General features: G+C 44.4%; 1 protein-coding gene across 1 annotated transcript in view; it reads right to left on the bottom strand.

Annotated features, from left to right (window-relative positions):
* The window catches only part of SPDL1 (spindle apparatus coiled-coil protein 1), a 387,177-nt gene extending 360,690 nt beyond the window's left edge, over nucleotides 1-26,487 (bottom strand). The window contains exon 1 of the mRNA XM_086931423.1: nucleotides 26,408-26,487. The gene's annotated coding sequence lies outside the window, so the exon portion shown is untranslated. The remainder of the gene's footprint in view (nucleotides 1-26,407) is intronic.
* Between the last annotated feature and the right edge of the window lie 300 nt (nucleotides 26,488-26,787).

Raw genomic sequence — 26,787 nt, 5'->3', positions numbered from 1 at the left:
ACATCTATATCCAGCCAACATACAAGACAGGAAGAGTCGCAGGGGAATGGAGACCTACGCCAATGATGCCAGGTCTAACAGCCCTCTTCTTAGTTTGGACTTTATCTTAGACGATTCAGATTTACTCATATAGGAGAGAGGACCGAAAACTCTACTCTGAGCTCCAGATATAATCTTTTGTATTGCTAAGACTGAACTTCTTGTTTGCTTAATACTGGTACGGTTAAACGTCTTTAGGAGGTTGGGTTTCCCAGTTGTTGCTCTGTATCTTTACAGCATGGTACTGAGGTTCTTGTACATTAACTTGTTTGCTAATTTGTAATAAACTTTCTTAACCCCTAGTCATCGATTCCTGGTCCTTGTTTTGTAGCCAAATGGGTGACATTGTTAATTAAAATTGATTGATGAAATGTTAAGTCTCCTCTCCTCTCCATCGGATAAAAAATTCCACTACAGTACGAATGATTAGTGGGTAGGCCTAAAACGCTGCACCAGTATTAACTATATCGGTATTATTATTGACAATAAATTACGGGCATCTTGGCTGGATCAGGTTTCAGTCAGAAGCACACATAAGTCATTATTTACCTGTCACTGCTGGCCAGGCTTATAACACTTTTGCTTTTTTGTCCAAGTCTCTGCATTGCCGCAATTTTGTTTTCTTTTTTACCAAAAATTGGCATGTGACCAACAAACACCCTGTCCTAACCCACCAATCTATTTTCACTTTAGCCTCTGATTTCCTTACCAGCGCCCCTCTCAAGGCTTTTATTTTCTTTTTTCTACCATGCTCCTACTCCGCGAACTGCTATTGCTATCCTTGGAACACCATCTCTGCATCACTTTATTTTGGCCCTGCCCATAGCCACAGTACAAGCCCACCTCTAATCTCTCCTCAGGTCTTCACTTGCTCTCATTATACCAGCACTTTGGGAAGCACTTACAGCTAAACATAGTTTTCTTCTGCCTTGACTACTCGTGGTAGCCCTGCCCTCCTAAGAGAGGTTTGTTTCAGATATTTTATCTAATGCACATGGACATCCTGTAACTTTTAAGTTCAGGGCTTGAAACAAGATATATATATATATATATATATATATATATATATATATATATATATACACACACACACACATATATATATATATATATATATATATATATATATAGATATGTGTATATATATATGTATGTATATATGTATGTGTATATATATATATATATATATATATATATATATATATATATATATATATATATATATATATATATAGTTTCTGAAAATTTTTGTCTAAATAAACCATCTCGCCAGATTCCTGTGGTCCGTCTCCTTCTTCGCCAGTCGTTGGAGGTTGTTGGAGTACATGTTCTGTTGAATACATAAATATATATATAATATATATATATCTACCAACACCTCGTCACACCTCCAACTCAGCGGAAAAACGAGCGTGGACCCTGCAAATATTTTATTTTGCCACTATCTGCCATTACGCGTTTCAGCCGAAAAAAGCGGACTTGATCACATGACAATACTCAGATTTTTCTCCCGCTATTTAAAGTGCTAGTGCTAACAAAAATCATGGACAAAGAAAGTGGACATAGGTACTTCTGTGCAATTCGTGCTTGAATGCTCATTTGACACCAGAAAACATCAAAATGTAAATACAATACATAATTAAAGTAGAATACCATGGCATATGCAAAATATTCAGATATAAATATCTTTCCATGATGTCCCACCCTTTATTATACACGCTTAAATGCTCACATCAAATGAATCCAAATTCTAGTCCACAATTTAGAAATATAGTAAACATAAAAAGTGCCCCCTCCTGTACTTGAAAATGAAAACGATTAAAGGAAATCATCGTTAAAAAAACAACATTAAGTACATGCTCATTCTGTCACATTGTGCTTTGAAATACCAAATAATGGGATTATAAACTCTTTAAGGGTTTTATACAATCATAAAAAACTGTCAATACAATTTCCATAAGATAATTCTTGATGCATACTGCTGGTTTCCTTATTTCCAAACCCTGCAGTACAAAAACCCCTCTGATTTCATTTACACATACAAAGTGACTCTGTGCAACAGTACCTAGTTTCAAAGTGCCTAAATGCCATAAAGTGCATAAGTGCTAGGGAAACCAGAGGCTTTTGGTATGCGAAATATTCTGAGGCAATTTATTCCAATTGGAATGTATCTACTGAAGCAAATATAAAAGGCATCTACAAACCATCATAACATTATGGATCTAAAATGTCATCAATAAATATGTATCTAATTTAATTTAACCATAAAAACCCTGTCTCAATTGATTGAGAATAAGACACATAAGATAAAACCATATGCCTAAGACCAATCCTTAAACAATGTTAATATATAAATATGTACATAAATATTGGTAAAATCCCATAAAAATGTGCTGACTAGTGATATAAAAAAGCCTGATATAACAATTCATTAGCTACTACAGATTACAAGTGACCTAAATGATTAATATCTTGAAAGAAATTTCATCAATATTATAAAAAGGTGTGAAGGTCTTCTGTGGTGTTGGAACCACCTGGATACTTAGAATCGAACTCCAGTATAAAACTAGTTTCCAGGCGCCTCAACTTGGCTTCTCCATCATCGCCTCTTTTAGTGATGGGGATGGCTTCAATCACATAATATTTTAAATGCCTTGGATTGCTGTCATGGGTAGTTTGGAAATACCTGGCCACCGGGTAATTTTGATCATCATTGGTTATAGCCCGGATATGCTGCAGGATTCGCTTGTGGACAGCCAATTTTGTACTTCCTATATATTTAAGATGACAACTACATTCAAGAACATAGACAGAAAACTCTATTTTACATGCCAAATCTTATTTAATCTCTCTAACGTTAGTGGAGAATGCAGTTTTATAGGTTTTGACATTCAAGCCAAATTAACAAGCTTTGTATGAAAGGCATTTAAAGAAGCCCTTTCTTGCCTTTAACCACATGTCCTTGCAACATTCATCATGACTATTGCTCACCAGCATGTTCCCCATACTCATTGTTTTTATAAATGTGATAGAGGGATTGGAAGGCATTAGTCTACCAATCACTGTGTCATCTTGAATGAAATGCCAATTGTGCCTTACTATGGTCCTTAGTTGCCTCTCCTGTCTGGAATACATTGAAATGAGTCTAGTAGGCTGGGGGGCTTGAGTTTCATTATTCGCATCTCCATGAATTGTTTTGGCCTTGTATGTTAGAAGGTCATCCCTAGCCCTAGCTTGAGATCTTCTCATGGCGGCATACACTATTTCTGTCTTGTACCCCCTGGCCAAAAACCTGGCCCGACTTTCTGCCTGCTTGATCCCAGTATCCTCGTTATTGCTACAAATGCGTCAAATGCATAACATCTCCCCATAAGAGATACTCTTAATTAAATGGGGAGGGTGAGCACTTGATGCATGTAATACGGTATTTCCAGAGGTGGGCTTTCTAAAAAGGGTGTTAGTTAAACATTGTTCTCCACCAGTACCTGCACATCTAAAAAGGTCACTGTATGCCTGATGATAGTAGAGGTAAATTTCAAATTAATATCATTGTGGTTAATCTAATCAATTAATTTATTGGCACTCTCCTCACTTCCTCTCCACACAATAAAAAGATCATCGATAAACCGTAACCAGGAAATAACATTAGCGTCATAAGTTTCTTTATATTGCTGCATGAGGACCATCTCCTCCCACCAGCCCATAAACAAACAGGCATAACTAGGGGAGAAGCTGGCCCCCATTGCTACCCCCTGAATCTGTTGAAACGTTTGGCCATTGAAAAGGAATAGTTTGTTTTCTAAACAAAAGAGCAGCATATCCAATAAAATTCTTGTGTGCTGAGCATACATGATAGGTCTCGTGCATAGAAAATTTTCCACAGCTCGTAATCCATACTTGTTACGAATTCAAGTATATAAGGAGGATCCGTCTAGGGCTATGAGCAAATACTCCGAATTCCAGTTTAAGTCCTTAATCTTGTTAAAAAAAATTGCATGTATCCTGTACATATGACTTGAGCTGCTTCACATACACCTGCAAAAAATAGTCAATATACCTGGATAAGTTTTCCAATGGCCCATCACAAGCAGCAGTGGTCTGTAGATATCTTTATGAATTTTAGGTATGAAATAGATCACTGGGACCAAAGGATGCTCTTTTTTAATAAACTTGTACTCCTCCCAACTGAGGAGCCCCAGACTTTTACATGCCAACAGGTGTTTGAACAAAGAACCCTGACTACTTTTATAGTTAAGTGGAGTACTTTTCCTATAACTCTGTTGGTCATTAAGTTGATTGTATGACTCTTTCATATATTCCTCCATTGGCCATAGAACAATTTTGCAGCACTTAGCAGAGTTTCTTATGACCATTTTTTCTTTTTGAAGTTTGACAATAGGTTGATTGTATTTCCTTTCTCTGTTGATATATTTTCTATTAGATCTATTCACGGCAAAGTTCAATTTTTTGATTTGATTCACAACATGCTGACTGAACACATCCAAGCCATCTCGGGCCATTATAGGGACAAGCTTAGATTTCATCTTGAAGGGGGTTACAGGTCTTGCGGGAGCTCCCAATGGAGGTACATCATGATTCCTACCTTCCATACCGCTTTCCAATTCACACAGGCCCTGATATAAGCCTATGTCAGAGACCGTTAGGCCAGGGGGGCTGTCACTATTCAATAGAGGTGCCGCAGTATTAATTTGATCCGGTGTGGACATTTGCTGATGAAATTTCCGAAGTATTAGTTTTCTAATACACTGGTAGATATCTGCTCTGGTCCTGGTATATTGGAAATTGGATTCAGGGCAATGAGCCAAACCTAAAGATAATAATTGGGCTCCGCTGCAGATAGATCAATATTAGCCAAATTGATGATGGTATTGGCATCCTGCTTGCTGGCTCCATTTTCAGAACTGATATTGCCCTAAGTAGAATCTACAATTGGCGCTTGCCTCAACCACAACCCTGTTTCTTGGCCTCTACGTTTTCTGCAGGCCTGGCGTCTCCCCCTTCTCCTTTGTGATTCGGTTTTGCGGCTAGTCCCTTGGCGTGAGGCCGCAGTGTTTCCTTTCTGCCCTGTTTTAAAAAATCTAACTCTTCCCCCAGAGTAAGTTTGATGCCTCCATGCTCAATATTCCTTCTCGCACTTTCATTGTCCGATTCACTCTCAGGTACTGAACTTAAATCAGACATTGAAGACAATTCAGTCCTTTATTGCCCCTTCTCCGCTTGGTTGCCTTCTTGTGTGCGTCTGGTTGCTGTTGCTATTCTAAGTGAGTCGTAGCACCTGGCAAATGTAAAAATGTGGCAGTTGGCATAGTTATTACAATCCCTTTTCAATTTATATGCCTTTCGCACTTTGATTTTTTCTTCCTCCTTTGCCAGCCTAATAGTCATTTCCTCCCGCAGCTTTTGCCCTGAACGGGAGCTGTTTAATATCACCCACCAGGGCTTCAATTTTTATCTGTAGTTCCCCTCTGTCAATCTCCGTGTACTTGACCAGTATCTGCACCAGTCTACGAGACGACTCGTGATTGCATTCCCTCACATTCTGCCATTGTGAGCGGGCTTGGCGCCTCATAGCTGGGGGCAATCATAATGCGGAGCCCCTTGGGGATTCTCGCCACATCGAAATATCTTTTGAGTGAGAGCACTTCCCACCATTTGGTTTGTTCCTGGCGTTTGAGTTTTTCAAGCAGTTTGAAATTTTCTTTTAGCCCATTAGCTCTGGCATTCTGTTCATCGGTCCCCCCATTGCTGGCACTTGCTAGATTCGCTGGGGAATCCAAAAACCTTTCCTCTGTGGCTAACTTGCGGTCCCTGAGCGTGTCGGCAGACATCTTTGGATATTGTTCAATAAACTATTCTCCGCTTTATCCGTCTGACGGTGAAAATTCTGTCCTGGGCTGCGGAAAAGAGCACACCTCCCAACCCGTGTGGTATTGCTTTAGTTTGCGTACCTTGTGAGTCGAACGGCCAACAACGGCACCTGTCTGGCGTCTACTCAGCTGAGCGATTTCCCGGACGTACAACCGCTGCCTTGCTCCGTGCCACCTCATACTGCTCCTCCTACTAGCTGATGTACATATTGGTCACACCCACTCATTTTTCAGTACACCGTGGCATATATATAACATATTTAAACTTTATAGAAACACACAGTCACTGGATGATGTCTTCAGTGATGTTACTGACCATGTCATGAGCTCTACTAACTATAACGGCTGAATTTCTCTGGTTTTGTACGAGTGAAATGTCCAACTAACTATAACGTCCCTGAAACCTATGGTTGTTTCAGTGAATTTCTAAGGTTTTTTAAATGCTAATTTCTAACTATAACGTCCCTGAAACCTATGTTTTTTTTAGTGAAATTCTAAGGTTTCTTAAATGCTAATTTCTAACTATAACGACCCTGAAATCTATGGGTTTTTTTGTGAATTTTAAAGGTTTTTTAAATGCTAATTTCAGATTATAATGTTCATTAAACCTATGTTTTTTTCAGTAATGTTGAGGTTTTTTTCTGATATTTTGTAACTTTAATATCCTAAAATTAGTTTTTGTAACTTTTTGTGTTTGCTATTAAAAAAGTATATAATGCCTTCTTCTTTATTAAATACTAAATATATTTTTTGGGGAGAAAAAAGTGGAGTCGCGCGCCCATCGTATATCTATTTGGTGGGTGCGCAGATTCAAACCGCCATATTGGTGAAGTTGTGAAGGATGCGCGTTTCAGCCAGCCTACTCCGCTTACGCTTACAGGGAAGGAACGACAATGCTAGATGTCCCAGGTCTTCCCTGAGTGATCTGCTGATCACAGGTCTAGTTGTCAGCATGCCACAGCCACTCCCTCATGGCTGGTTTACACCCACACCACAACCATCAAGCACAGGCGTCACAGGACACATGACCCTGCCAATAAAAAGACCTGACTTTTGACGAGTTGCGTTTGAGATAAGACAGACCGTGTATCCGTGATTGGAGCTCGGATGTGGCAGGAGCTAAAACCGCCACGCTCGCGAATCTTAAAGATTTGAACTCGAGATTCATTTTCCAACGCATTGCCTAAAAATAGTGATGTCACAGGATTGTGTCCCCTCGGGTTAACGCTCTCTTCGACATCTGGAGCCTTCGGGCCCACTACTCGTCCTAGAAGGTGCCACATAATCCACTGTGGCTATATAGGTGCCCGCCCTCACCTTCCCAGAATTTTCACCCCAGCTGTCCTGATGAAGACCCCGCAGTAGGGCATGAACCAGCCTACAATACTGGGGTCGAAACGTCGACATATCACCTGTTTTTCCTACCCACCGACAACAGATAATTTTTGGCTGTGTTCAATGTATTGGGATAGGAATAAGAATCTGTATAGAAATACTTGAATGGCAATGTGAATACGCCCCTGTGGTATCATTTTCTAAATGTATAAATGACCACCTGTGATTTCTTTTGAAACTTTTCTATATCCACACCACCCTCACTACTTTAACCCCCTCACTTCTCCTTTCCCATGCCCCTCCTTCTTTAGGCATCAAGAATAAGTTTAACATTTTGATGAATGTATGTGCAACTGATCTGCAATTGAGGATGTGAATTAAAATATCACTCAACAAAAGAATTGTAAAGATTGTATTTTCCCCCTGAAATTTTTACTTTTTCTGTGTGCAAGTATTTGTTCCAACTGGGACGCCCTCATATGTAACATTGACTACCCAGGTCCCAGTGCCGTTGGGTCAACCCTTATACTGTAACGCAACAATAAAAAGACCTGGGCACATGTTCAGGACACCATTTCCACTCTCTGTCTGGATGTGTCACTGTGCATCACATATATGCATTTGGGCCTAGGGCACTACCACCTCACAGTCCTCAGGGCCGGAGCTTATATGATGGCTGCCGCACCACGATAGACAATCATAGAGGCACCAATATTGGCTGGTGTAAAACTTGGTGGTACCAGGCACACTGCATCCGGCACAGACACACCGTCACGGGTCGGTGACTTTCGGAGCACTGAGGTAGGTGCACAGTCAGTGCGGAGCAAGTGTGCAGCCTGCGATGATGGCTTTTTGGGAGCGCTGCTGGACTAAAGTGTGGCAGGCAGCGTGGGCCTACCGCCACGTGGCACTAGCTCGCGGGTCACGGGGTTAGCGGCACCTTAAGGGCTGAGCAGGTGTGCAGCCTGCGATGATGCCCTATGCATTGATATGTTCTCAGCCATTGCGATATCAAGACCCAGAATCAAATGTGCGACCTTGGAGCTTGCTTCAGCACGTGGTGGGCCCTCTTGGACACACACTGGTGGCGGAAGGTGAGCAAAAAGGCTTGTTTGCGCAATGCCGGGCATCTCTGGGCGGTGGGAGTGGATGGTGTGCAGCAGCCTGGGGGCACAGGGGCGGGAAGACACCTCTGGGCAGTGGAGTGGATGGGGTGCAGCAGCCTGGGTGTGCAGGGGTAGGCAGATACCTCTGGGCGGCGGGAGTGGATGGGGTGCAGCAGCCTGGGTGCGCAGCGCGGGACAGCGGTGAAGGCGTGAAGGCGTGTGCAGTTGTATGTACTCTGCCATTACTGATTCTATACTGTTTCAGATGAGTGAGCTTGAGGGCTGCAGTATGTCCCGGCACATGGTTGGAGACACACCGGTGGCAGAAAGGTGAGCTATGAGGTTTTTTTTGTTCGCAGTGTCGACACTCACTATCCCTCTCCATCTCTTCCTTTCCCTATCTCACACTCTTTCTTTTTTCCCTCTCTCTTTCTCTCGCTCTCACTCTTTCTCTCTTTCTCTTTCTCTCCCTCGCACTCTTTCTCTCTCTTACTGGCTCTCTCACTCTTTCTCTCTCTCTCACTCTTTATCTCTCTCTCTTCCTCTCTCTCGCACTCTTTCTCGTTGTCTTCCTCTCTCTTTCACTCTTTCTCTCTCTCTTCCTCTCTCTCTCACTCTTTCACTCTCCTTTGATGGGCGCATGACGCACAATCTTATCTTGCTTTTTGTCTTGCAGGCTGTGATTCACAGATTGTCGAGGATGACATGCCATGGCTGTACCAACTTTTTATTTTGTTGTTTTGTTTAAATAAAATGTTTTATATGTAAATCCATAGATGTCTTTTATTCTCATTTGTCCAACCTCACATGCATCTTGATTGTTATAATTGTGCGACATCAGCCGATTTGTTACATTCCAGATTTCGGAAGGTTGCTGTCACATTTGTTTGTTGGGGGGGATCAGGGGTACTTTTGGGTGTCCGAGCTGCATGATCGTTGGCTCCTTGCCATTCAGGTGTGGCTGTGGGCTGGGCTCTCTTTCATGTTGCAGGTTGTAGTCTGACTTTACACCAGGTCAGAGCAGGTGTACACTTCCTGGTGCTAACGCACCTTATTGCCTGTTTTGTGTTCTCTTCGCCGATCTTGCTGGTAGTTGAGAATGTTGCAAAGTGGTGTGTTTGCTGCTTTATGCACGGCAACGCCTACTCTGCATCTCATTACCGATATTTGCCGGGGTCATCCGTGATGATGTTTTTTGAGGCTGCTATCGCTCGTAAACTGGTGATATGGTCTGTTACCAACAGCTTGTGAATGGTGCGTTAAGTTTATCACCATTATGGCTGCGATAAAGTCCTGTTTACTCGGCGATGTGTCCTTGAGAAAATGCCCCTCAGTGTTTTAAAGACCTAAGAAGTACTCGAGTGCCACGCTGAGAGCCGCGGACTCAGCGCGTTCCCATTAGGGGGCTGCGCTGAGAGACGTGCACCCTTCGTATTCACACTAGGGGGTCGCGCTAAGAGCCGCGCACCCTTCGTGTTCACACTAGGGGCCACGCTGAAAACCGCTCTAGGGTTGCAACTCCAAACTTTTTGGGATAGAAAAAAAACTTGTATTAATTTACATTCGCCTCTGGGACCCCTTTCCCCGAAGCATGCCCACATCAACATAACTTTTTTTTTTTTGTTAATTTCCATAGGAAACTTTAGCCAAGGCTACAGCCCGAACTGCTGAACGGAATTACCCCAAATTTAGCAAAAGAAGGTAGAGCTTGGTTCAGAAAGCGACCGTTTTTTTTTCAATGGTGTAAAGCCATTCAGCAGTTGATGAGAAATTCCAAAAATCAAATTCCCATAGGAAATTTTGGGCAAGGCTAAAGCCGAAACTACTGAACGGAATTACCCCAAATTTGGCAAAAGAGGTAGTTCTTGGTTCAGAAAGCGACTTTTTGTTAAATGGTGCAAATCCGTTAAGTAGTTGCTGTGAAAATAAAATAATAAAAATATCGATATCTATGGCCGCGGTGGGTTCACGACCCCTCCCAACCACGCCCTTCATTCTAATTGGCTGCCAAAACTCCAAACCAGGAAGTGTTGGCAGCCATCTTGTGACTCGGTAGAACCGAGTCACAAGAAAACAGAAAAGCAAAGGTGAAAAAAAGGAAAGGGGACAGAGTAGAAACACCCTGACTCCCTGGGCCTGCTCATATTTTTTTTTAAAATCGGCAAAATTCGCGCTGGAGTCGCGAATCCCGCCGAAATGTTTTTAAAAAATGAAGCGCAGGCTCCAGCACTTCATTTAATTGAAGCCCCCCGGTGGGCCAAGCCTCAGGCGTATTACTAACAAATATATTTGGGGGCCTGCGGAGGCCCCCGCAGACCCAGGTACCGCCACACCCAGGGGCTTGCTTAATATTATGTGCTGGAGGGCACTCAGCCCTCCCCCAGCCCCAGGGACCGCCACCCCCCAGGGCTTCCTTTTTAATGTGTGGGGGGCTTCCAAGGCCCCCCAAGCCACGGGGACCGCCACCCCCGGGGCTCTTAGTAATTATTTGCGGGGGCACACAGCCCCCCCGCTTGCCCCGGGGACCTCCACCTACCTGGGGCACTAGTATGCAAATGCAAGGGTCCGTTATGGACCCCTGAACCCTGGGGATCACCAACTCCCTGGGGTTGTGCACTAGGTGGGAGGGGGCCGCACTGCAGGGCCCCCCTCCTGGAGCCCTACATGGCCTGGGGACCGCCACTCCACAGGGCCGTCTCCTGCAGTGTCCCGGGGTGCCCACCCCCGGGACTCTGCTATTTGCTATGGCAGGGTGGGAGCCGTGAGGCTCCCGCCCTGTCATAGCAAACACTGGTTTGGATTTTGTAAGCGAGAGTAGGTTTGCTGCTCTCGCTTACAAAATCCAAACCAGATTGCTTTTCCACAAGGGGAGCTACATTTTAGCAGCTCCCCTTGTGGAAATACAATGCCGGCTCCCGCAGGAGGTGGGGAACTGGCGGGACCGTGGAGGAATTGGGGTCCCCCACGGTCCATAACAGATAGGGCCGGCCCCAGGGGATGGGGGCCTTGGGGCAATAGAGGCCTCAGGAGGGGGGCCATGCAGCCCCCTTCATAAAACAAGCATATTCTGCTGCATAACTAAATACTTATAGGGTCCAAAAAGCGAGACCTATTGGCTATGCCAATGCTTGTTTGTTTTTTGTTGCTGTTTTGTTTAAGTTGCCAGATCTACAATAGCTGGACATGGTTTTTGTTAACAGTTCTTTGCATCAAATGAACTTGTCTTCATTGCTCTGAATGTTGTTTCCATTCTTGTTGTAGGAAGCAGTCATTCCGGGGGTGTGTGGGCTGCCTAGCTGTGCGCATGCGCCAAACTTTGCAAATGAGAAAAAGCCTGGTGCAGGCGCAATTTACAAGTGTGTAGTGAGTGAGCCCCAGGCAACATGACTCACTCACACAGGAGTTCATGCACTGCACCTGCATACTCAGCATGGCATAAGGAAACTCGACCCACTCCCTCCCAGGCATCGAACACATATTTAGCAAGAAACTCTGAGAAGAGCCTGCCTGCTGCACTGATGACTGGTGGTGTGTGTGCCTGGTGAAAGTGTGCACTGACAGCTGTATTTGTCCTGAATGAAAAAGCACCGCTAAGAGAGTTGGTCTCCTCCAATTATAAGAGACTATTCAATCTTTCAATTATCCTCTTATATAGACGCTGAGCCCGAGCAATGGAGACGACGGTGCGCTAGAATACCGGGACGCCGAGGTTGACACATCCGGATCAACACTACAGGCAACTGCCGAAAGGAGATACGTGCATGGTTTTTCCAAACGAATAGAAGGTGGAATATACTGACTGTGTAGAACGAACTTCACTTGCCCAAGCCCTGAAGAAGTTCTAGTCACAGAACGAAACGCGTTTGCTGGTGTCTTGTCTATAAGTGGATCATTAAAAGAACATTGAAATTTGTACATCACGACTCAGCATCTATATAAGAGGATAATTGAAAGATTGAATAGTCTCTTATAATTGGAGGAGACCAACTCTCTTAGCGGTGCTTTTTCATTCAGGACAAATACAGACTTTTTACCCAGGTTTTGGGTAATGCTCTTGGGACAGGGAGCATTTGGAAAATGCACGCTGGCTTATTGAAAACTGAATGTTTTGGTGATATTTGGATTGGTGCTTTGTTTTTTGCTGGAGTGGTCCACTGTCCGAACTGTGGTGCTATAACATGTGCACTGACGGCTGGTGGTGTGTGTGCCCGGTGGAAGTGTGCATTGATGGCTGGTGGTGTGTGTGTCTGGTAGAAGCGTGCACTGACGGCTGGTGGTGTGTGTGCCTGGTGGAAGCGTGCATTGATTGCTGGTGGTGTGTGTGCCCTATGAAAGCATGCACTGACGGCTGGTGGTATGTGTGCCCGGTGAAAGCATGCACCAACGGCTGGTAGTGTGTGACGGCTGGTAATGTGTGTGCATGGTGAAAGTGTGCACCAAAAGCTGGTGGTGTGTGTGCCTGGTGGAAGTGTGCACTGACGGCTGGTGGTGTGTGTGCCTGGTGGAGGGTGCACTCGTGGCTGGTGGTGTGTATGCCCGGTGAAAGCGGGCACTGACGTCTGGTGGTGTGTGTGCCTGGTGGAAGCGTGCACTGACGGCTGGTGGTGTGTGTGCCTGGTGAAAGCGTGCACTGACGGCTGATGGTGTGTGTGTGCCCGGTGAAAGCGTACACTGACGGCTGGTGGTGTGTGTGCCCAGTGAAAGCGTGTACCGATGGCTGGTGGTGTGTGTGTGCCTGGTGAAAGCGTGCACTGACGGCTGGTAGTGTGTGCCTGGTGGATGCGTGCACCGACGGCTGGTACAGTGTGTGCCTGGTGGAAGCGTGCACCGACGTCTGGTGGTGTGTGTGCCTGGTGGAAGCGTGCACCGATGTCTGGTGATGTGTGTGCCTGGTGGAAGCATGCACTGGCGGCTGGTGATGTGTGCCTGGTGGAATCGTGCACTGACGGCTGGTGGTGTGTGTGCCTGATGGAAGCGTGCACTGATGGCTGGCGGTGTGTGCTTGGTGGAAGCGTGCACTGATGGCTGGTGGCGTGTGTGCCTGGTGGAAGCATGCACTGACGGCTGTTGGCGTGTGTGCCTGGTGGAAGCGTGCACTGAAGGCTTTTGGTGTGTGTGCCTGGTGGAAGCGTGCACTGACGGCTGGTGGTGTGTGTGCCTGGTGACACAAATGAAGCTGAGCAGGAGGGAGGAGGAAAAGGGAGGGGGTGGTGCAAGCAGAGGGGCCTGTCTATAGCCATAAAAACACAGATGACAGCTGTGCAGTCGTGAACGCAAGCTGTAGGCCAGCAAAAGCCTCTGGTGGCGCTTTTAAAAGTCACTTACTAAATTTCTCGAAGACACAGTATGCACTGTCTCAGGCGAGACCTAAAAATAAATAAATGTGGACATGCCCCTTTTTACACCACTCTGCAACGCAGCTCTGTGGCGCTTACTGGGGGCAGCTGGTGGGCTAGTTGGCCCCCAATGACCCTCAGGATTCAAGGAGACTTAATCACCCCAAATAAAAACGCACCACAGGGCACGTTTGCACACTTGTCACACTAGGCTCTGCCCCCTCCCAGCACCATAGTGCAAACAGAGCGCTTCAGAGAGGTGCTCTGAGGCCACGCCCCTTTTTACACCACTCTGCAAACGCAGCTTCTGGTGTGCTGCTGGTGGTGCGATGAGGTCCTCTTGTATCCCGAGGACCTCAAGACACAAGTGGACTTCATCCTCTGAGTAGCTGTGTGCCAGAAGCAGCTTTTGCAGCGTGGTGTAAAAAAGGGCGTGACTTCAGAATACCTCTCTGAAATGCAGGTCTGTGGTGCTTACTGAATGTATCTGGTGGGCGACTTGGCCACCAGGGACCTTCAGGATTCAAGGGGACTTAATTGAGATGTCATAGTTAGAAATTAGCATTTAAAAAACCATTGAAATTCACTGAAAAAAACATAGGTTTCAGGGACGTTATACTTGTTGGACATTTCACTCGTACATAACCATAGAAATTCCACCGTTATAGTTAGTTCAGCTAACTATTACTTGCGCCTGTGCAATGCACTGCTGATGACGTCGCATATTACATCATTCATGACATAATCAGTGACATCACTGATGACATCACTGATGACATCTCAAATGACATCACTGATGACATCATCCACATGATAATCTGATGCACCTTCTCATACCCTAATATAACCTTTCATAAACCCACTCTAAAATACAGACTACCATTTTCGAAACCATCGACACACAAATACCAATTACTGCATACGCACTCTCTGATTCCTAGGTCTACACACACATCCATTCACCCATACAGTCACTCATACATGCAGTCACTCTTCATTACAACACTATCATATGTACTCATACACCTATACAGACACTCACAAACCGCAACTCATCCAGAGTTACACACACACCTAGTCAGTCATTCAAAGATTCAATCACAGTTCCATTTACTCACCTATATAGTTATACACACACCACCTCACTTATTCATACAGATACTAATGCATACTTATTCTCTTATATAATCACTGATACAAGTACACACTCATCCATGCAGCCACTCTCGCAATCACTCACTCCTACATTTAGTTATTTATATACACCATCACTCACATATACTGCCTTTTACATATGTAGTTACTCACACATGTACCACTGAGACATCCATTCATTCAACAACACACACATGCACACACTCACCCACCCATACAGCTGTTTCCACATGTACTTTTGAACCCATACACTCAGTGAATCAACCACTCACACATCTATGCACAGAGTCACACACCTCCCACCCATAAACCGACCTGTCAATCTGGGTGGTCCTAAGGAAGGTGGATTGAAGTATATTTATCCACTGAAACTTGCGTCGGCCTGACTACTTTCGAGCTGGTGGCATAACCATGGATAATAATGAAGGATTTTTTCTCCATGAGTTTTTTGTTGCAAGCCATATTTAAACTGGAAAATAATGAATGTGTTGTGTGTATGTGTATGTCTGGTATGTAATGACTGTATGAGAGGTTAGTTTCAGATGTGATAATGGTAAGGGGATATGCTCAAACATGTTAATTTGCTTGTAAAAACTGCATAAATATGCTTTATTTGCACATTTACGAAAATTGAATAAATGTTGAAATATTTATGATCTGCACTGTACATATAAACACAAAATTATGGTTTTACCTAAAAACCAAAAATTAAAAAATATGGCCTACTAATTTTGCAATATACTTATGAAGGTGGACGACAAATAAAGATATGAATTAATGCATCTCAGTTGTACCAACTGATTTCCATAGCAAAATGACAGCCCGTTAGAGCTTTATATAGCCATTGCTTAATATATGTTGGTCGAGTGGCAGGTATATATATATATATATATTCACTGAAAAAACCATAGGTTAGAGACCATATATAGTTAGCTGGACATTTTATTGATATAAAACCAATGAAATTCCATATATAGTTAGTTGCACTAACTATATATTTCGCGCATCCGCAATCCAATGCTGATGATGTCACATATTACATCATTCATGACATGGCAGCGCTAACCGGAGCGCTGCCACAGATATATATATTTTTTAAAACGTTAATTTCTCAAAATCCACTGGAGCACATATATTGAGACATAGCAAAGGCACGTCGGGCAAACCATATCTACAATTTTGCCAAGTTTCGTGTAAATCCATTCAGCCGTTCGAGCTAAAAGTGAGTCCAACCGCCCTATGGAAAAATGAATGGGAAAAACGCGTTTTGGGACCCCCCTTTTTTCTCGGCCCCCCTTGACGAAACCCCCCCAAATTTTCAGGGGCTGCTCAGAAACAAAATGTGCCATTTTCCTGAAAATTTCAGCCAATTCCGTCCACAAACGCCAAAGTTATTCGACATAGAATTTTCAGAAATCCCATAGGAAAAAAATCCTAACTATATATACCTACTGGCTATCGCCAGTAGGTAATATATATATATATATATATATATATATATATATATATATATATATATATATATATATATATATATAGGTATACGAGATGTGCAGGGACATTATCTGCACATCTAAATCAGCGGCCATGACCAGTGTTGCATGGGTGCATGCATCTATACATTGTACATGCCATTAGGGTGCACACCTAAGCCACAGATTTAAGGTTTAGAACGTACGTGTGGGCATTAGCATGAAAACCTGACCCTGTGGCCATAGCAGGGCTGCATGTGGTACAGGCCGCTAGACGGCTGACTTAAACCCCTGGTTTAGGGTATATGAGGTGGGAAAGGGCATTTGCTGCACACCTGATTCTGTGGCAATCGCTGCACAAGTGCATATACACACAGTATATCCAGCTAGGTGGAACATCCGAGTTTGCGACTATAACAGGTTTAGGTTTAGTTGCACCATGTGCGCATGGGCTTCAGCTGCACTCAGAGCCCGCTGTGCTCAGCTTGCACACTTGAGCCCTTGGCTGCCAGACTCGTCAAACATCTGTACAAAAGTGCACAATACCCTGGAACATCGCACATGGCTGCAAACTACTCGCAAAGTAATAGTATATGTCTGTTTACCATCTCTTTTTGTGCACACGACAAATACGCACACTTCCAACCATAGCACTTTCATGGAGCGTGTATTTGTGCGCAAGTGGTCTTCACAGCTTTGATATGGGTATGCAATAATGACCCTGTCCTGAGTCAGCGAGAACAGGCAGAAACAGCAGAGCACAGAACAGAGGAGGATGCCAACATACCAAAGCAACTTAGTGCCTATCTGGAAATGCAGGTGAACAATGAACAGAGATTGGAAGAAAGAGGACCCAGGAAGAGCCTGAATAGCGTGACGTTTGCCGGATGTTAAAATGGCCTACGTCTGGCAGAAGCCTTGCTGATGTACAGAGATAGATGCAAAGTTGTGTGATTCTCTCTTCCGTGATGGGGAAAGCAGACTGTGCTTGCATTTAATAGGGGGAAGGTGCGGTGACATGAGGCCCATGTGGTGAGCAAACAGGAGCCAAATGAGCCTGCCAAAGCTTCGACCCCCATGCTCAAGTGGGCTGAGAAAGCACAGCATAGCCAGCACTAGCACAACCGTGACATTAAGAGGAGGTGGAGGAAGGAATACTGTATTAAAATGAAAGCTACTATATTGCTAAAGCTGGACACAGGCAAACAGTAACAGAGCAGGAAACCAAGAAATAAATAGTCCCCCAAAGAACAGTTAAACAACCATAGTGTAACGATACAGTACTTAGTCCCTGCTCCATGGGAGGAATCGAAGAAAAAAGGAGGGGGAGTGGCAGGACCGACCACTAGCAAGCAAGGATTTTTAAAGGATACTGCAACAAACAAATGAAAAGCAGTTGGCAGAGTTTAAGCCTACACAGAAGTGTATATATTAAAGTATATACAAGAGGTTGAAAGCTCGACCTAAAATATGGAATACGGATTTTTAAAGGATACTGCAACAAACAAATGAAAAGCAGTTGGCAGAGTTTAAGCCTACACAGAAGTGTATATATTAAAGTATATACAAGAGGTTGAAAGCTCGACCTAAAATATGGAATACTGTAAGGGACATTGGGTAAAACAAATAATTTGTGAACTGATGCCACCTCCTTTCGGGTGCCAGTATGTGATCAGTGGTTGCAACCTCAGTTGTTTCAGGCACAAACCATTATTACAATCTCTTGCAATTCATTAGGAAAACGAACGCCCATTTCATGCTTCTTTTTCCTAATGATTGATATAGGGTCACAAAGTGACACTTCAAAACACTAAAGCATTTGCAAATCACAATTTGCCTTTGATACATTGGGGCTTTGGTCACATAGCATTTGATGGTCGAATTGCAAGCTTTGCAGCCACAAATTCCATTAGTGCACAATGCCCCAGGCGTCTGTATAGCTCCACAATCAGACAGTATTTGTCTGTGGTCTTTGTCTTACTTCCAGGGCAGGTTGGCTGGAGAGCTCTTGGGCAGTCTTGGTTCTTTGAGTCATTCTCCATGCGGAACTTGCAGCAGCTGGGCCTTCTGTAGGTGTTCCAGTGTTGGGGCAGCTACTCTCCCCACACAGAAATACCGCTCTGCATCTACCACAAGTCACAGCAGCAAGGTGTGTCATGAGTCCATGCTTGTGCCAACCCTGGTCAGACTAACCATTTAAAAAGGTTCGGCTCCTGGCAGAGCACTTGCCCAAAGCTGAAGTCAAGAGCCTGGTCAATGTCCAGAGTTTGTACAAGGTTCTGTGGCCTGTATATATGATGCTTTGGAGGTACCGGAATGCTGCATGCATGAACCAAGTTGTTGCCTTTTTCAAAATTAAAGTTTTTTTCCCAATAGGAAAAAAGTTTCGGTCTCCGTTCGTCTTTTTTGAAGTCTGGTTTTAAGGAGTTTATCGTCTGATAAGTTTGCATTGGTCAATTTGTCAACATGGAATCTCCCCAGACAGAGCCTAACTGAAGACTGTCATTGTCAATAAACAGGCAGCAACACAAACAGAGGGGGCGGTCTGGGATTCATGGTAGTGTGGGAAACCTACTGTAAACAAAGTGACGGTAAATACATAGCCGATGATGGTGACTCACAGTTTTGTTTTTTCTATACAAGTCCAGACTGCTTGTGCTCAGTATATTTTATTCCAATAACATTGAAAAAATAATTGTTATACTATTTATAGTTGTTTAGATAAGCAACCCAAAAAAATGAAATATAAAAAAGAGATGACTAGTTTCTGACAGGAAGGATCTAAGCATACAAGCAGAGGGGCATAGACTGCGAGAGAATCAGCATAAAGTGCTGTCATGCACATGCTTAAGGCGAAAAAAGCAAACACAAAGAGATGTCGGCGGAGCACTGAAACTTTTTAGACACTCACCCCCAGTGCAGATCTGGGTTGAATCCAGGGCCGGACTGACCATAGCAGGCACCGGGCAATCTCTCGGTGCGCCGCACGGGTGGGGCCGGTTTTGGGCCCCTGGGAGCCGTTTGCTGCAAAATCGGCCGAAAAACGGCCTGGCAAAGAGCTCAGCGGCACCTCCCCTCCCTCCCCCCCCCCGAGTGGCGAGGGGGTGGGGGGGGGGGGTGGGGGGGTTGAGCACTTTGCCAGGGCCGGTTGTGGTTCCCAGTCCGGCCCTGGTTGAATCCATCATCGTTCTTTAGCTCACTTCACCACCTCAGTTCGGACACAAGCTGTCAAAATGTTCACTACTTTCACCTGAGTGGAGCGCGCTGTCAGGGCTAGTGATCATTCTGCTGTTTTCTTCTCAGGGGCTGGTTTCAGAGCAGGTTGGGCTGTCAACATCCAGGATTGATTCCAGTTGTAGCCTTGACTGCCTGTATCACCCACAAAGCCTTGCAAGCCTCCTCTCCTCGGTACCTGGCGAATAAACTGAAACTCTCTGGAGGCTCTAGGCCATCACGTAATGCGGAAAATTTACTGCTTGAACCTCCCACTTTCAAGAAAGAAAGATCGATGGCCCAATACTTTTCAGACAACGAGGTGAGAATCTGGAACTCACTTCCGCCTCAGCTCCGGACCACCACCTCCCCCCAGGCCTTCAAAACTGACCTCAAAGTTCTCCTCCTTCAAAGACACTTCCAAATTTAATTCACGCCTTCTCTATTATCTGAAGGAAGACCTTCCATTATAGAAAACTCTACCCTCCATGACTATGGAAGTTCCTTCCCAGTGTGTTCTTGTGGTTTGAGTGTCTGCCATTTATTGCAGTATTACCCTTCTACCTGTGTTTGGTACTCTTTTGTAACATGCACACGTCACTTTTCTCTTGTAACACACTGTTTGCTACCTCTTACATTTTGTTATGTTATGTTATGTTATTTATATTTTTATAGCGCGCAGCTGCCCCAGCAAAGGGGCGTCCTGGCGCTTAGACAGGCACTATAACATAACACACAATAAAAGAAAGGGGCAACTATTCAGAAACGGGAAACAAGAAGGTTTTAATCGCCTGCCTAAAGGCGAGCAAGTCATCAAGAGCTCGGATGCGTACCGGGAGCGAGTTCCATAACCCTGCCGCGAGCACCCGAAAGGAACGGCCACCCATTCTGCTCAGTTTGAAACGGGGGCAAGCTGCCAGGTGGAGCGCCTCAGATCTCAAAGATCTCAGAGGGATATAAGGAGTGAGTAAGTTAGCAAGTGCCGACGGCGAAGAAGATTTCAAGATTTTAAAGGCCAGACACAGCGCTTTAAACTTAATTCGCTGTCTGACCGGGAGCCAATGTAGAGCCACGATGGTACCAGACACCGAGCAATGTCTGGGGAGGCCCACAATGGCCCGTGCCGCGGCATTTTGCACCCTTTGGAGCCTAGAGGCCTCCGCTTGATTCATCCCTATCATCAGCGAGCTGCCATAGTCCAGTCGAGATAGAATTGTAGCCTGGACCACAAGCTGTCTGGTAGGGGGATCAAAATACTTTAAGACCGGCCTGATACCCCGCAGGATGCCATAACACATGGCAGCCACCTTCTTGGTATGGTCGATAAAAGTGAGCGCGGGGTCCAGCCAAATACCTAGATTTCACACTCCAGCGGCTGGAATCGGGGTGACGCCCAGCTCTGGTGGCCACCACTGGTTTCCCCATAGCTAAGCGTGCTTCCCTAATACCAACACCTCAGTTTTGGTGGCATTCAACTGAAGGCAGTTGGTGCGAAGCCAGCTTGCTACTGCCACAAGACCCGCTCGGAATCTGGGGGCCTCCACCTCAGGGTCTCCACTAAGTGTCACCGCTAGCTGTGTGTCGTCAGCATATGAGGTCATCGTCAAACCCCACTGTTTGACGACTGCAGCCAGCGGTTTCACATAGAGGTTGAACAATGTAGGGCTCAACGAGGAGCCCTGTGGGACTCCCAGCTCCAAGGAATGGGTGGCGGATTGGCCTGGTGGTATAGCCACTTTAAAGGTACGATCCGATAGAAAAGATCGAAACCACTGGAGAGCGAAGTCAGTAACTCCAGCCTCCTGTAAGCGTTGGATCAGTATATGGTGGGACACAGTATCGAAAGCAGCGCTTAAGTCTAATAACAAAAGCGCTGCTGTACGTCCAGAGTCAAGTACCTGGCGAAGATGTTCTGTGATGTAAAGTAATGCCGTCTCGGTACTGTGTCCTGGCCGGAAGCCATTCTGACTGGGATCCAATATCTGGTTACGAGCCAGATGCTCAGACAGAACGGAGTTGACGTGGGCTTCCGTTACTTTAGCTATCCAAGGCAATAGGGAGATAGGTCGGTAATTTTCTGGCAGCCGAGGGTCAGAGTTGGCCTTTTTTAAGATAGGAGTGACCACTGCCTGTTTCCAGGCATTGGGTACCGTTCCGTTGGACAATGACATATTGATAAGGTTCAATATGGGAGCTCGACACAGCGGGGAAAGTGTGCTGATAAAGGCTGGCTTCAGCGGGTCAAGAGGAGAACCTGACTTAACCCTAAGGCTAAGCCTGTCAAAGGTCTCAATAGACAGGTCTGGAAGGGTAGCCAGGGTCTCATATCCCACTGCATCAGAGTCGGTTACCTCTGGATTCGGGCGGCATGTATCAAATCCTTGGTAAATTTTTTCCACTTTCTCCAAGAAAAAAGTGGCCAGCTTTTCACAGTGGGAGTCTGTGCAAATCACCTCTGAGGTGGCTCTTTTTTTCATAAGGTCCTTCAGGACCTTAAAGATCAGTTTAGATGGATTGGAACTGGTTGCAAATTCCTGAGCATAAAATGTGGCCCGTGCTCTGCAGACAGCTCTGTGATAGAGCTTCAGATCAGCGAAATACCGAATTTTCAGAGCTTTAGAGCTTGCTTTAGATACTTGCACAAGTGCCACAATTACCTACGTAACGTTTGTTCTTGTGTTTGAGTGTCTGCCATTTATTGCAGTATTATACCTCTACTTGTACTTTGCACGCTTTTGTAACTTTGCACACATATCGTTTCGTTTCAATAACTTTTATTTCGGTCACCGGGACCATAAAAAGTAAGCACAAACACAGAATACAGACATTAATACAAGTACAATATATCAGTTTTAAAAAAAGATCACTCTATTTATAATGCAAATCCCAATTTAGAAAGAGATACAATAGATGTTACCAATTAACCATAGGAGGGAGAGGGGAAACATTAAAAGGACACTACGGAATGAGTTTACATCAATTAATGTGGTGCAGACGGGCAACGGGTAAAGAAAATAGCAGCAATATTTAAATAAATAGTTCAAAATGACAAAGATAATTAATTCTATTTACAATTCTATATACAAGATAATCTATTACTAAAATTAGTATCTGACAAAAAATATACAGATAATGATCACAGTTAAAAAATATGCTGCTAGTACACATTTTATACATTTTTAACCTTCTGAATAAAAGCCCACCTCCTGCGCCACATAGTGTTTAAATATCTTGAAACAGCAAACCTAATAGGTTTAGATGTGTCATATTTAAAACTCGAAAAGCCTCCCTACAGTGCTCAAAACCCAAGTTCAGACAAAGCTGCACTAGCCAATAAAGCCTTGCGTTTTATTAGCCAGGGCAGAAAAATAAAACATGCATTTCTGTTTCTTCTTGTGTAATGCATACAGGGCAACCCTCCTCTTTCTGTCCGGCCCATTTGTTAGTGACCGCTCGTACTGGCAAAGTACTGTGTCGGAACTGCACATACAGCTTTCTCGCAGTCTGGGGGAGGATATCATCCATAAATAATTCTAACTTATTATCATCCTTCACTGCAACGAGCTGTATTGTAAGTGAACCTAGTTTAGGGGTTGCTTGCAGGGCTTCAAACTTTAAAGTACGAAAAGTCTTGGGCACTAAAGCGTTGGGGGACTAATGGGCAGGTGTCACTCGGAGTGCTCCACATATAGGATTGACCAAGCCTTTCAAACTCATACTTTACATGGGCAAACCAAGGGACCCTTTTCAACAAGCCTGGATAGGATAAAGTACCGTAACCAGAACTGGGTCTGGGCTCCCGGGCAATAAGGACAAGCCTCACTAACAACTGAAAAACCAAAACGAGCACCAATATTGCCACTTACTTCTTTGTGGGGCTACTAGTGACCACTCGACCTACCGAGCTAAACAGTAAATCTCAGGATGCTTTTTTTCAGTCCAGAATAAATCAATTATTTTTAATCTTCAAATTTCAACAGTGCCCCCATAATTCCGCCCCATACAAAGTTGCACCGTGCGCTTGAGCCCTGTACATTTCAAGCGCTGGACCAATGGGTTTGAAGGGTGACTCCCTGCCTAATTTAGCTATACTCCCCACAATCTGTGAAAGCTTAAGTTTAGCTTTGGCTATTTGTGGTGCCCACTGCATGTCTTCTGACACGGTAACGCTGAGGTATTCGAATACAGACACCCTGTCCAGACAAATGCCATTCAGTTGAGGGTTGGAACGAGTTGTCTTGGGGGGGTTTACGATCATAAATTTAGTTTTAGCAATATTGATCGCCAAAGCCCGGTTACTACAAAATTGGGCGAAGCTATCCAGTAGCCTCTGTTATACCTTGGTGTCTTTGATAGGAGGAGGGTATCGTCAGCAAACATCAATGGTGTTTGCTAACTTTGGGGCATTGTACACATATCACTTTTTCCTCCTGTAATTTACCGTTTTTCTACCTCTCTTATTTTGTTTGCTCACAATTGTCACTTTTGCCTCATGTAACTTAACGTTTGCTTTTGTAATTTGTTCACTTGTAATTTTCTCCTCATGTATCATTGCTGTTCCTATTGCTAAGCGCTCTGACACCTTCAGGTAAAGTCTGCGCTATATAAAAATGCATAAAATAAATAAATAAATAAAATTCTGCACTGTAGGGTTGGGTGGAACATTTGCAGGTCTGACTCTGGTTTCCAGGCCAGCCCACGAGTCTGTAGAGACATTCACTTCCTTTCGGGGTTTACTTCGGTTAATACTTGTCAGCAGATCCTGGACCTGCTGACAAGCAGCACAGAAAATGTGCCGCACCTTCTGTGGACTCGGGTTCACAACAGAAGAAACGCAGGGAAGCCCAGAAAAACACAATGAATCAGGCCAGCTCAGTTCATTGTTGAGACAGGAGAAAATACAAACATATCCTCTTTATCAACATGCATATAGACTGATGTATTGCGAAAGGGTAACACCAGCCACATAAAAGCATTTAAAAACATAATCAAAAAGGTGCATAATATTTTTGTGCCTTGGTTCTTTGGTTTTCCAATTGGGGTCTCCATAGTGAGTGGCCCAGTAGCAGTGTTCCGCTGGGTCCTCGCAAAAAAAGAACAATAATAGTAATTAAGTCAGGGAAAGGGAAGTCAGCAAGGAAATCATGTGCTCCCATGGAGTGCTGAAAGGGAGTGAAAAAATAGTCCCCTCAGAGCAGTGAAAGGATACAAATCAACCTAAAAATTATTATAGAAGCTATGCTGCAGTGGGGGGACAACATCAAGAACGTGGAAGAAAGCAATTAGGAAGGAGCAGGGAACTGAGACAGAGAAGAAAGCCATTCAATCATACACTAGGTTTTGGCTTACTCTGTGTATTTTGTCTTGGAGTCAATGGATCATTGACAACACACAGCTAAAGCTGTTTGTATGCGAGGCCTAAGAATTGAAGATGTGAATTTAAAATAGCAAAGCGTTAATGTGTATATCAATGAAAAGTTAAATCTAGCTGTTAGTATACCGCTTTGGAGAACACACATAACAAACAAAAATCAGGCAGCACATAACAGCAATTTTACTAACCACACCCGGACCCTAAATGTAAATAAGACGACTGATGCATAAGGGATGCTAGTTATTGTCTGAAGCTTCAGGGAATGCTACAGCATATTCTCCAGAATGCCTTGGCAAAATGAGTGGAATTAACCTTTGATCAATTATAATGATTAATGCATATGGTTTTAAGCAGATATTTAGCATTTACACTGAAAAGAAAATATGTGCAGTGTTTTATTGCTAAAGTAATTTACAATGCACGAAAGGGGTGCAAATATATCCGTTCGCAGTGAAGCATTTTATAAATGTACCCCATCACTGCAAAGCGTACCTACGTAAAAAAACATCTGTGCTGTTACTTGGTGGAAGTTTTATTTTTGAACTGGTCGGGGATGCATAATCAATACAAAAGAAATGCGGAGGACAGTGTACAATCATCCAGCAAAAAGTAAAGTAAGAACAGAAATTCAAATTTGACATTTTCAGTGCTTTTTCCTTTCTTCCCTTCCGAATGTCTGTCTCATTGGTAATCTTCTTTGATGGAATAGCAGAACTGTCATGGTGATTGTAGTGATAATGTGGAACCTGGTAGTCGAGTTTATTTTATGTGAGAAGCAGACAAAAGCAAACAAACAGGGAGAACCTGGCTGGTGACCTACTGACAGAAGCATTATGGGAGTTGAAGTCTATTTGCTTCAAGAGAATACATTGTACTGAAGTTCTAGTTTAGAATGGTGAGTAAATAGGAAGCCGGTGATTATAGATGGGGATTACCACCATCTCGCAATGCAGCAACAGGCGACCATGGGGAGTTATCAATAACGTAGAAGGCCCAGTTACACTAGGTAGGGCACATGGGTGTTGTGAGGAGATCACTCCATCCCAATTAGTGCCTGTATTTTGTTTGTACTGTAAATCTAGTGAATGTGGACCAAATGTCATTGCATCTTTCAGGGCCAACTGCACCTTTATTACACCACGAATGTAGGTCACCCAATACCTTGGCCGAAATTACTCCCTGTACGCGTTAAATAAAGGACTGCATGGATGCACCGGACACAACAGTGCTCTGTCACACAGGAGGGGCCCAAGTCTCTCGCAAGCAGAAACCGCAGAGCTACATCATGCTTTACCCTCAGGGTTTTGTTTTTCTCTCTCGCAGATTTATATAGCGCGAACTCGACCCGAAGGTATTGGAGCGCTTTACTTGAGCACCAGTTACCTTACACAGGGTCAGGACACATTCATTTTCACAATGTTTGAAATACCGGTCGCTAAAACACAACTTCGCCTAAAATTGTGCACAATGACACAGTCAAACCACTCACCGTTCACAGGGAAGGAGTCCTTCACACAGCTAGTTTGCTATGGAAACGGCTCGCCTCCTGCATCCGAAGCGATGGCATTGATGCAGGGTGCTCGAACAATGATGAATGCTGGCAAGTGTTCAGCGCGTGCTGAGGAGCGGGAGGCGGAGCCCGGGCGTTTGTCCCTGCACGAGGGCGTGAGTCGCCTCTCGCCGAAGGAAACCTTGCAAACTATAGATGCACGGGTGCTACTGCTATAAGACCCAAATGCAAACAAGGAAAAAGCCCCCCCCCCGTCTTCTGGGTTATTTGTAAAAAATATCTAGGATTCAGGTTTAGTAGGTCCCTGACTCTCTAACCCCAGTACCACTTCACCTGATGCACTGTTGACTGCTCACCTA

Source organism: Lissotriton vulgaris, chromosome 7 (assembly GCF_964263255.1).
Source record: "Lissotriton vulgaris chromosome 7, aLisVul1.2, whole genome shotgun sequence".
NCBI lineage: Eukaryota > Metazoa > Chordata > Amphibia > Caudata > Salamandridae > Lissotriton > Lissotriton vulgaris.
The sequence above is the reverse complement of the archived record's forward strand: the minus strand, read 5'-3'. Positions and strand labels throughout refer to the sequence as shown.